This window comes from Schistocerca americana, chromosome 9 (genome assembly GCF_021461395.2).
Source record: "Schistocerca americana isolate TAMUIC-IGC-003095 chromosome 9, iqSchAmer2.1, whole genome shotgun sequence".
Taxonomy (NCBI): Eukaryota; Metazoa; Arthropoda; class Insecta; order Orthoptera; family Acrididae; genus Schistocerca; species Schistocerca americana.
The window spans coordinates 90,250,408-90,263,344 of NC_060127.1; the positions used below are offsets into that span (position 1 = coordinate 90,250,408).

The 12,937-nt window shown below is 44.4% G+C and overlaps 1 pseudogene; it reads right to left on the reverse strand.

The window, feature by feature from the left end:
• Nucleotides 1–10,164: 10,164 nt before the first annotated feature.
• On the reverse strand, nucleotides 10,165–10,281 carry LOC124551645 (annotated as a pseudogene).
• Between the last annotated feature and the right edge of the window lie 2,656 nt (nucleotides 10,282–12,937).

Genomic DNA, 12,937 nt, shown 5'->3' on the forward strand with positions numbered 1-12,937 from the left:
TGCCGGGTGTTGGCCCTGTGTGCCTCGGTCGTATGCAGTCCTGATTGTGGCGCTCACCTGCACGGCGCCAAACACGCATACGACCATCATTGGCACCAAGGCAGAAGCGACTCTCATCGCTGAAGACGACACGTCTCCATTCGTCCCTCCATTCACGCCTGTCGCGACACCACTGGAGGCGGGCTGCACGATGTTGGGGCGTGAGCGGAAGACGGCCTAACGGTGTGCGGGACCACGGCCTAACGGTGTGCGGGACCGTAGCCCAGCTTCATGGAGACGGTTGTGAATGGTCCTCGCCGATACCCCAGGAGCAACAGTGTCCCTAATTTGCTGGGAAGTGGCGGTGCGGTCCCCTACGGCACTGCGTAGGATCCTACGGTCTTGGCGTGCATCCGTGCGTCGCTGCGGTCCGGTCCCAGGTCGACGGGCACGTTCACCTTCCGCCGACCACTGGCGACAACATCGATGTACTGTGGAGACCTCACGCCCCACGTGTTGAGCAATTCGGCGGTACGTCCACCCGGCCTCCCACATGCCCACTATACGCCCTCGCTCAAAGTCCGTCAGCTGCACATACGGTTCACGTCCACGCTGTCGCGGCATGCTACCAGTGTTAAAGACTGCGATGGAGCTCCGTATGCCACGGCAGACTGGCTGACACTGACGGCGGCGGTGCACAAATGCTGCGCAGCTAGCGCCATTCGACGGCCAACACCGCGGTTCCTGGTGTGTCCGCTGTGCCGTGCGTGTGATCATTGCTTGTACAGCCCTCTCGCAGTGTCCGGAGCAAGTATGGTGGGTCTGACACACCGGTGTCAATGTGTTCTTTTTTCCATTTCCAGGAGTGTATTTTATAGACGTAATTTATCAGACTTATTGCTTTCAAATTTTCACCAATATTTTTAATTCTGTTTTTACAGTGTGGCTTTATTTATGTTACTCGCTAAGAGACTTGTATCATTATAATTTCCGGTATTCATTTAATAAACGCAGCATTATCAGTTCTAATAGTAGTACTCCACTTTTGATAAGTCTTGTAGTAATATTATTGGGTCCGGCTGCTTTCTGTTCTTTATAAACTTCAGTGATTCTTGTATTGCCTTCGATTCTTCGTTAAAATCCTTGCACTGTATTCATAATTTGGTCTTTTCCTCAATTTTCGTTAATTGCATAGCGCTACTGTATTGATTCTTCCTTTGAAAACACCACGGTAGATAACTTTTCACTTCTTTTTTTTGCAATCTGCTCGTCGTGGACGCCACAATTCATCCTAACCTGGTCTTCTTTCTTTCTTATCTCTTTCCTTACTCTCGACATACCATATAAGTAATACAATAAATTGTAAAAGGGATACTGAACGAAGAATAAACGGGATGTGTGTGTACGCTGCTTTGCAGAGAAATAGTGCCCACATATTGCACGTTCTCCGTACTGTGGTGTTTATCGCACATGTTTTCTGGTAGTTTCACGGCGAGGTTATATACTGTATTTTATTCCGCAGTGCCGCGTGTTATATTACAGGGAGTAGAGGAGAAATTGCTACGAGGACGGAGAAGAACGTGACCGAGATTTCGCAGTCGTCTTCCAGTACAGGGAAACAGTGCCCATGTATGCAGAATTCTGGATCATGTTTTGACTTGATACACAATCACTTCGCTTCAAACAAAAGTGTTTCTGTCAATAAATCAGTACGTATGTAGGACATCGGTCGAGAGCAGCAAGGCAGAGAAAACTCCCCAGTTTTTTCTGCTTTGTTTCCGAAATAACTGTATAAAACAGTACGAAAATAATTTCGTCGAGACTGCCACACAATATTTATTAATCGAATGAATGTTCCATAGGTGAAAAGGAAACCTCAGAACTGGCCGTCTTCCTCAGCTTGCCAGATGGAAACGAAAGATGCTACTGGCGCTCCACAACGAAGTGTTGCAAAGAAACCTGTTTGCAGAATGTATATAATCGTCACGTGAAGTATACTGCTGCATTATGATACGTTTTCTTGAAATTTACTGTTAGCTAAACGTTGTAAAATGTACACATCGCAAACGTACAGGGCTATTGAAAAAGAAGGAACAGACTTCAAACCTTTGTTGCTTGCAAACTATAAATTCCAATGTTCCGGGAAGGAGAAAAGTTCACTTTTTCTTGCACTCTATGTGAACACCATGTGGTTCATGACAAACATCAGAACGGTGGCTCATTTCCTGCCACACGCGAATCGGCTGGTCCCTCTTTATCGAATTCACACCTTCACCTGAGAGCCGATGACGATGTTGCACGTACGAATATTATAAAATTGGCGCTGCACCAAACTAGACAATGAATTTTATCCATAGTGGATGCTGTAGAACTCCGTCACTTTTCCTTTGTAGGGTGTAGAAAAATATCCGCTACCGGTCACAATAAAAGGTTATTTATTTGTCACACGACCGGTTTCGGGCTTGCGCCCATCCTCAGGTGTTTATACAGTCATGGACATGTTTATACTGCTGGAGATCACTGTATAAATACAAACAAAAATATTTGCTAGTGACTAAACAGGAACAAGTGGGACAGTTGTATGTGGCAAGGCAGTATTTCGTCAAATGCTGCCTTGACACTTACAGTTGTCCCACTTGTATCTGTTTAATCACCGGCAAATAATTTTTTTTACATCTGTACAGTGATTTCCAGCAGTATAAACATGTACAGGAATGTATAAACACCTGAGGATGGGTGCAAGCCCGAAACCGGTCGTGTGACAGATAAATAACCTTTCATTGGATCTAGACAATGCTTATATTCTTTCTTCGTGGAGTCAGTAAGTTTTTTACACCTTCACGCTGAATCGGACGGACGGATTTGGATCAACTTTGGCATTGAAGTATTTTATATCCAGAGTTAACACATAGACTCCCTTTTATTCCGAAAAAGGCGACTGCTATTACGGGGTGGCCTAGGTGACTAATGTTCCCGTAGGATGGATAAGACCCATTTTACAAGACTTCTCGAAGTGCGTGCGCCTTTCGAGCCTGCGTGTATATCGGCAACAATCCACGTCTCCAGTGTGTCTATGACGTCAATAATATACAGACTGAGCCGAGTGTGGAGTTCTAAATTTCCAAGTATGCTGCACACTGCGCATGCGCAGAGACAGGGGCTATAGCGACACCTGCTAACGTCGGAAATTTTAACTTATTATGGTCGAGCTCACTCCTATTATAAAAACTGGTTTGCGCCTACATGTCTGTTTAATCTATATTACGTTGTTTTGTTTTCGTGGCACTGAAAAGCTACACAGAGTACTGGTATTTTTTTCCTTCTAGTGTTCTGTTACAAGAGAGGCAAAACACCCGAAAGCAATCAGAATTTATGTTTTACAGAGAAAAATATTCATTATACAAAAACACGAAATTGAACAGATTACCGTGTTGTAATGAAAATTATTTCAGTAACGGAAAACTGAGAATTATTGGACGAGAAACACAATTTTCGTTGTTGTTTGGCACTAGGCAAGGAAGCCAGATACTAAGGACAAAGGAAAATGGCGTTCTGCATATTATCTGATGTGATAGAAAACATATAATTCTAGAACAAATAAACATATATATTCTGAATCGTCTGGATGCCACTGCTCGTATTCTTTCAGTTCTCAGGAATGCGAACAATTTATCGCACGACATTTGACAAGAATTTCCACTATCAACTCTGCTGTTGTCATTAACAAACTCTATTACCGTTAATCATCATGTGGTGCAGTTCTTCTTGTTATGTCCGTCTTGCTACGGCAATAGGATGAGAAGTTCCGCGTCATGCAAAACACCATTTTCTGCTTTGTTTCACCCATAAATGTTTCAGCACATTTCTGCTGTCATCAGTGGGTTTAATTTTTGTTGTTAACTGTAAAATTGTTGTTACATATTAACGATTGTGTTGTTTATAACATTACGTAGAAGTTTCATTTATAGCTTATTTGGCGAAAAGTGGATGTATGCATTCGTTAACAGACATGATGCTATTGTCCACTTATTTTGGTAGCTATTCTGCTTCACAATATACAACTTGTCACCTGCAGTCAGCAAAACGTAAATTATTTTTGTGTTTATTATGCATTTAGGAACGGAAATGAGTCGGTATGACTTTTCTTATCCACTTATTTTGGTAGCTATTCTGCTTCACAATATACAACTTGTCACCTGCAGTCAGCAAAACGTAAATTATTTTTGTGTTTATTATGCATTTAGGAACGGAAATGAGTCGGTATGACTTTTCTTTGTGTCACTTACGGTTTGGAGTTGTGATGAATTCTTCTGTGTTACTGGCGAAGGAAATAAGGTTACTTCGTGACCTATGGTCGCTGGGCACTGCACGTTTTCGATTTCTGAAAACATAGGTGGAGTTTTCGCTGCCATTACTTGTTGTTGTGGCTGTGTGGTGTTTATTTGTTTCGTAGCGCGTTTTTCCGGGTGAGGCGCGCGAGTTTGAATTGGGTTTGGCGTCAGTGGTGTATGATTTGCGTGGGTTGGCGCGTGTGTGTTGGGTCCTGGGGCAGAGACAGAGAGAGAGAGAGAGAGAGAGAGAGAGAGGGAGAGAGAGAGGTAGGGAGAGGGAGAGGGAGGGAGGGAGAAAGGGAGGGTGAGGTGGAAAGATTTTTTTCCCAGCAGACAAAACATAAAGCGGAAATCATTTGGATAAGACAAGAAATCCGGTCTTTGTATTCCAAAAAACAGACTCTCGGTATTGAACTATACAGATTGTATATAGAACTTGTTGTGTCTAGGCAAGACAGCCTAGACACAATGAGAGGAAGCCGAAAGGCACGCGCTTAAACTCACGCAGGCTGGCGTGAGGTCTGAAACAGGATACATAATGAATGCTATAAAGAACGTAGCTTCTGGAATACTTAACTTTAATCCACATTTGTAGAACATCGCTCTTGATGATACATTAATAGAATCTTAATATCAATTGAATACGGCGCCTTGCTAGGTGGTAGCAAATGTAGCTGAAGGCTATGCTAACTATCGTCTCGGCAAATGAGAGCGTATTTGTCAGTGTGGCTTCGCTAGCAAAGTCTGCTGTACAAGTGGGGCGAGTGCCAGTACGTCTCTCTAGACCTGCCGTGTGGTGGCGCTCGGTCTGCTAATACTGACAGTGCCGACACGCGGGTCCGGCGTACACTAATGGACCGCGGCCGATTTAAAGCTACCACCTAGCAAGTGTGGTGTCTGGCGGTGACACCACAGAACTAGCTAATCGCACAACATATCTACCATTTTTTGATGAATTAATGTACAGGCTTAGAACATCCATAGATACCATAATAGACAGAAGACAAACAATCCTACAAAAGAAACGCACCAAAATGATAAACCACACAAACACCTACCAATCTCACCACCAATATAACAAACACACCTTTCGCAAAAGAGTGATTAATCTGTTGTTGTTGTTGTTGTTGTTGTTGTGGTCTTCAGTCCTGAGACTGGTTTGATGCAGATCTCCATGCTACTCTATCCTGTGCAAGCCTCTTCATCTCCCAGTACCTACTGCAGCCTACACCCTTCTGAATGTGCTTTGTGTATTCATCTCTTGGTCTCCCTCCACGATTTTTACCCTCCACGGTGCCCTCCAGTACTAAATTGGTGATCCCTTGATGCCTCAGAACATGTCCTACCAACCGATCCCTTCTTCTAGTCAAGTTGTGCCACAAACTCCTCCCCAATTCTATTCAATACCTCCTCATTCGTTATGTGATCCACCCATCTAATCTACAGTATTCTTCTGTAGCACCACATTTCGAAAGCTTCTATTCTCTTCTTGTCCAAACTATTTATCGTCCATGTTTCACTTCCATACACGGCTACAATCCATACAAATACTTTCAGAAATGAAAACCTAGCAGGAAAACTAGTGACTGAGGAAATAAGAAACATAATCATTGAGAACAAAACCACCATAAAACAAAACACTAAGACTGCTGAAGAAAAAACTTGCAGATAACTGCAGAAAAAGCTGAAGAAAAAACCTACAGATAATTACAGAAAAAATTATCACAAAAAAATGTGATCATCACAAAATCCGACAAAGATAATTCAAAAGTAGTTGTAAATCAAGAGGAATACATTCACAAAACATTCGAATTCATCCAAAGCAACAACATCTCAGAATTTATAAGTGAACCAACAAACCGATACCAAAGTAAGTTACAGAAAACACTGAAAAACATAAACATTTTTACACAGAAACACGGATTAAAAGAATAATACAGAAAATCCCCTAGGCCCGCACCCTAAAATCATTGCCTAAAGTTCACAAACCCAGAATACCTGTATCTCCATTAATAAACTTCACCAAAGCACCAACATACCAAATACCCAAACACTCACACAATCTTCTACTGATAATATACACTACTGGCTATTAAAATTGCTACACCAAGAAGAAATGCAGGTGATAAACGGGTATTCAGTGGACTAATAAATTATACTAGAACTGACATGTGATTACATTTTCTCGCAATTTGGGTGCATGGACCCTGAGAAATCAGTACGCAGAACAACCACCTCTGGCCGTTATTACGGCTTTGATACGCCTGGTGTTTGAGTCAAACAGAGCTCGGATGGCGTGTACAGGTACAGCTGCCCACGCAGCTTCAACACGATACCACAGTTCATCAAGAGTAGTGACTGGCGTTTCTGACGAATCAGTTGCTCGGCCACCATTGACCAGACATTTTCGATTGGTGAGAGATCTCCAGAAAGTGCTGGCCAGGGCAGCAGTCGAACATTTTCTGTGTCCAGAAAGGACCATACAGGACCTGCAACATGCGGTTTTGCATTATTCTGCTGAAATGTAGGGTACTGCAGGGATCGAATGAAGGGTAGAGCCACGGGTCGTAACACATCTGAAATATAGGGTACTGCAGGGATCGAATGAAGGGTAGAGCCACGGGTCGTAACACATTTGAAATGTAACGTCCACTGTTCAAAGTGTCGTCAATGCGAACAAGAGGTGACCGAGACGTGTAACCAATTTGCACCACATACCATCACGCCGGTTGATACGCCAGTATGGCGATGAGGAATACACGCTTCCAATGTGCGTTCACCGCGATGTCGCCAAACACGTTTGCAACCATCATGATGCTGTAAAAAAAACCTTGATTCTTCCGAAAAAATGACGTTTTGGCATTCGTGCACCCAGGTTCGTAGTTGAGTACATCATCGCTGGCGCTCCTGTCTGTAATGCTGTGCTGCTGCAAAGGTCGTCGAACTGTTCGTGCAGATGGTTGTTGTCTTGCAAAAGTCTCCATCTGTTGACTCATGGATTTAGACGCGGCGGCACGATTCGTTACAGCCATCTGGATAATATACCTGTCATCTCGACCGCTAGTGATACTAGGTCGCTGGGATCCAGCACGGCGTTCCGTATTACCCTCCTAAACCCACAGATTCCATATTCTGCTAACAGTCATTGGATCTCGATCAACGTGAGCAGTAATGTCGCGATACGATAAACCGCAACCGCGATAGGCTACAAACCGACCTTTATCAAAGTCGGAAACGTGATGGTACGAATTTCGCCACCTTACACGACGCATCACAACAACGTTTCACCAGCCTGCGACGGTCAACTGCTGTTTGTGCATGAGAAATCGGTTGAAAACTTTCCTCATGTCAGCACGTTGTAGGTGTCGCCACCGGCGCCAACCTTATGTGAATGCTCTGATAAGCTAATCATTTGCATATCACAGCAGCTTCTTCTTGTCGGTTAAATTTCGCGTCTGTAGCACGTAATCTTCGTGGTGTAGCAATTCTAATGGCCAGTAGTGTACAAATACACTGAAAACAGAAGTCTAAAGAACTCAAGTGACTTAATAAACAAATAAGAAATGAAATCATACCAAACACAGCATAACTGGCTTCATTTGACATAATTTCCATGTACACACAAATCCCAAAAGAAGAAACCATCAACATCATAGAAATAAAACTCCAACTACAAGGAAACATACCCACAACCAACATACAAGAAATATCTGCCATACTCTGGCTCATCACAGAGCAAAATTACTTCACATTCAACAGAGATTTTACTCTCAACAAGATGGACTACCCATGGGTTCCGCAATCAGTGGCCTCCTATCTGACATTTTCCTCAACAAAATAGAAAAACGAATCTTTGACAAAATTGTAATACGAAAACAGTACAAAATAATATATTGGTAAAGATATATAGATGACATAATTCGCCTAATAGAACCACAGCCTCGCATAAAATAACTTCATGACAACGTAAACCCCAATCACCCACAAATACAATTCACCATTGAAACACAAACAGATGAAAAACTTCGTTTCTTGAATCTCATCACACACAAGAGAAACAACAAATACGAATTCGTAATCTACAGAAAGCTCACAACCACCAGTACCATTATTCATAACCAGTCCAATCACCCCATAACTCACAAGGAAGTATATCTGCTTCACAGGCTGAGCAAAATACCCGTGAATAAACATGATTACACAGAAGAACTGAACACAATAAAAACAAATTGCACAGGAGAATGGATATGATGCAAAGAGAGTAGACAAAATAAACCACAAAATACAAAAACAAACGCACATAACCATGAAACACAAACACAAAGAAACACAACACGACACACAACAAATCAGCAGACACTAAGCAATAAATGGCACATAATGACTTACAACAAGAAAGTCACTCACAAGATGGGTAATATACTTCAGAAGCAAAGAGTCAACGTGGCATACGGAACCAACAACACAATAGAAAGCAGAGTTGGAAGAAATACCACCAACACCGACAAATACAGCTAGTCCAGTATATACCAACTTAATTGCAACTGCTGTCAATTTGTATATGTGGGCCATACATGTAGGAATTTCAGAACCAGGTATACAGAGCATCTCAGAGCTCTGAAAAGCAACATTTGCAGACCACCTGATAGCACCAGTCACCACCCAACAAACACTGAAACTGACTTACACAACCTTAAAACTAGTAGCAGCTTGTACCAAAATTGAAAAATGGAAGAAAACTACCACATCCAAAAATCAATAGCCCATGGAAAGAAAGTACTGAATGAATACACATCACCGTGCAACAGAACCCTCGCCGTCGCAATAGAAGAACTATACAAATAACACCCACACCAGAACTACTCATAGGGAAAAGAAAACATTCTACCTCTCCATCGATCTCTCTCCCTCTGTCCCTCCCTCCCTCTGTCTCTCCCTCTCCCCCTCTGTCTCTCTCTCTCTCTCTCTCTCTCTCTCTCTCTCTCTCTCTCTCTCTCCTGAACACATACACACACACACACACACACACACACACACACACACACACACACACACACACGCACACTGCCCCAGGACTCAACAAACACACGTAAACTCACGCAACTGTACACCACTATCGCCAAATACAATTCAAACTCGCGCTCCTCACCCAGCAAAACGCGCTACGAAACAAATGAACATCACACAGCCACAACAAGTAATGGCAGCGAAAACTCCACCTATGTTTTCAGAAATCGAAAAAGTGCAATGCCCAGCGACCAAAGGTCACGAAGTAACCTTATTTCCTTCGCCAACAACACAGGAGAACGCACCACAACTCCAAACTGCAAGCGACACAAAAAAAGTGATACACACTCATTTAGGTTCATAAATGCATAACAAACAGAAAAATTAATTACGTTTTGCTGATTGCAGATGACAAGTTGTATATTGTGAAGCAGAATAGCTACCAAAATAAGTGTACAATAGCATCATGTATGTTAACGAATGCATACATCCACTTTTCGAAGAATAAGCTATAAATGAAACTTTGACACAACGGTATCAACAACACAAATGTTAATATGTAACAACAATTTTACAGTTTAAAATAAAAATTAAGCCCACTGATGATGGCACAAAGGTGCTGAAACATGTACGGGTGAAACAAAGCACTCCGTCTACAGGCCACAAGTGGCCCATCGGGACCATCCGACCGCCGTGTCATCCTCAGATGAGGATGCGGATAGGAGGGGCGTGTGGTCAGCACACAACTCTCCCGGTCGTTATGATTGGTTTTCTTTGACCGGAGCCGCTACTATTCGGTCGAGTAGCTCCTCAATTGGCATCACGAGGCTGAGTGCACCCCGAAAAATGGCAACAGCACATGGCGGCTGGATGGTCACCCATCCAAGTGCCAGCCATGCCCGACAGCGCTTAACTTCGGTGATCTCACGGGAACCGGTGTATCCACTGCGGCAAGGCCGTTGCCATGGGTGAAACAAAACGGAGGAAAAAAAAGGTGTCTTGCATAAGGCGGAATTCTCATCCCATCTATTGCCATTGCTTGTTCCTAAATTTTGTTATTCTGTTTCGATTTTTCCGTCAAAACGTAGTCCCTCACAACCTCACTTTCACCATTCAGATGTCAAACTGCACAGCAATTTTAGAGTTGACGTGTAAACGATAATGACAACTGAAAGCAAACAAGACCGAGTACAGGAATAAACTGTCCGGAGTGGTCAGTTGTGACAAGAAAGTCGATCGCTTAAAGAGGGGCTTAAAGTTACTAATAAGTCGTCCACGATAATTAACTTTCAATTGCAACCACAGAGTCCCCACATATAATTTTTTCCCTACTTTATTAACTATGTACATTTAAATGAAGTGTATAAGTATGTCGTGTACGTTATTGTGATGTATATACGTTTTAAAAATTTTCTGTGTGCAAAATAACCAATGAAAGAGAACGTAAAGAATTGTAATAGACGCCCTGGCCATGTCAGGGTTTATCGTTGTGTAAACCAAAGAGGTGATTGTTATTGTCTTACTGTCGCTGGGCGCAAGAGCTCGGCGCAATCGGGCAGTGTTTGTCAGGTGGTAAAGAGAGGCGGTTAGTAACGAGCGAGCGGGTCGGACGGAAAGGAGGAATTCTGCTGCGAGCGGACGCAAGACTCGTTTCACTGCCAGATCCCGCGTAAGGTATGGCCAGGCGTAATGTGGAGGAAGTAATTGCGCACAGCTCAAAGGATGAAGGATAACCCATGTTTAAGGAGAGAGCTGGGATTCCAAAGTGAATTGTAGTGGCCGCACGTGGTAGTAGTATAATACACTCCTGGAAATTGAAATAAGAACACCGTGAATTCATTGTCCCAGGAAGGGGAAACTTTATTGACACATTCCTGGGGTCAGATACATCACATGATCACACTGACAGAACCACAGGCACATAGACACAGGCAGCAGAGCATGCACAATGTCGGCACTAGTACAGTGTATATCCACCTTTCGCAGCAATGCAGGCTGCTATTCTCCCATGGAGACGATCGTAGAGATGCTGGATGTAGTCCTGTGGAACGGCTTGCCATGCCATTTCCACCTGGCGCCTCAGTTGGACCAGCGTTCGTGCTGGACGTGCAGACCGCGTGAGACGACGCTTCATCCAGTCCCAAACATGCTCAATGGGGGACAGATCCGGAGATCTTGCTGGCCAGGGTAGTTGACTTACACCTTCTAGAGCACGTTAGGTGGCACGGGATACATGCGGACGTGCATTGTCCTGTTGGAATAGCAAGTTCCCTTGCCGGTCTAGGAATGGTAAAACGATGGGTTCGATGACGGTTTGGATGTACCGTGCACTATTCAGTGTCCCCTCGACGAGCACCAGTGGTGTACGGCCAGTGTAGGAGATCGCTCCCCACACCATGATGCCGGGTGTTGGCCCTGTGTGCCTCGGTCGTATGCAGTCCTGATTGTGGCGCTCACCTGCACGGCGCCAAACACGCATACGACCATCATTGGCACCAAGGCAGAAGCGACTCTCATCGCTGAAGACGTCTCCATTCGTCCCTCCATTCACCCCTGTCGCGACACCACTGGAGGCGGGCTGCACGATGTTGGGGCGTGAGCGGAAGACGGCCTAACGGTGTGCGAGACCGTAGCCCAGCTTCATGGAGACGGTTGCGAATGGTCCTCGCCGATACCCCAGGAGCAACAGTGTCCCTAATTTGCTGGGAAGTGGCGGTGCGGTCCCCTACGGCACTGCGTAGGATCCTACGGTCTTGGCGTGCATCCGTGCGTCGCTGCGGTCCGGTCCCAGGTCGACGGGCACGTGCACCTTCCGCCGACCACTGGCGACAACATCGATGTACTGTGGAGACCTCACGCCCCATGTGTTGAGAAATTCGGCGGTACGTCCACCCGGCCTCCCGCATGCCCACTATACGCCCTCGCTCAAAGTCCGTCAACTGCACATACGGTTCACGTCCACGCTGTCGCGGCATGCTACCAGTGTTAAAGACTGCGATGGAGCTCCGTATGTCACGGCAAACTGGCTGACACTGACGGCGGCGGTGCCATTCGACGGCCAACATCGCGGTTCCTGGTGTGTCCGCTGTGCCGTGCGTGTGATCATTGCTTGTACAGCCCTCTCGCAGTGTCCGGAGCAAGTATGGTGGGTCTGACACACCGGTGTCAACGTGTTCTTTTTTCCATTTCCAGGAGTGTAGACGTAGCCGCACCGGCCTCACTGCTATGAAGTAAGACGGGACTAGTTTATTATTTAGAGTTGTAAGGCTTGTAGTGTTAGATGCGAATCCTATATTAACAAATAATTTAGCAACTTATGTGTGTTAAGGCGTGTACTCATCAGTAACAGCTACCTGACAAGATCCACTCCTTATCCATAACCAACCGAGTGTGTCATTAACGAACTGAAAGTAAATGATGTAAGAGAGAAGTTTATCGAATTGATTAATAGTTTAAATGAAAGCGAGCAGAAATGTCAGCTTTCTTGGACTTGCTAATTATGTGCTGATTACTGACAAATGATTTGACAGAGCAGTGTAGTTAACAATATTTCATGTTCACACAGTTTTGTGCGAGAAGAAATTTACGTTACAATAAGTCAAAGTAACGAACTCCGTAAT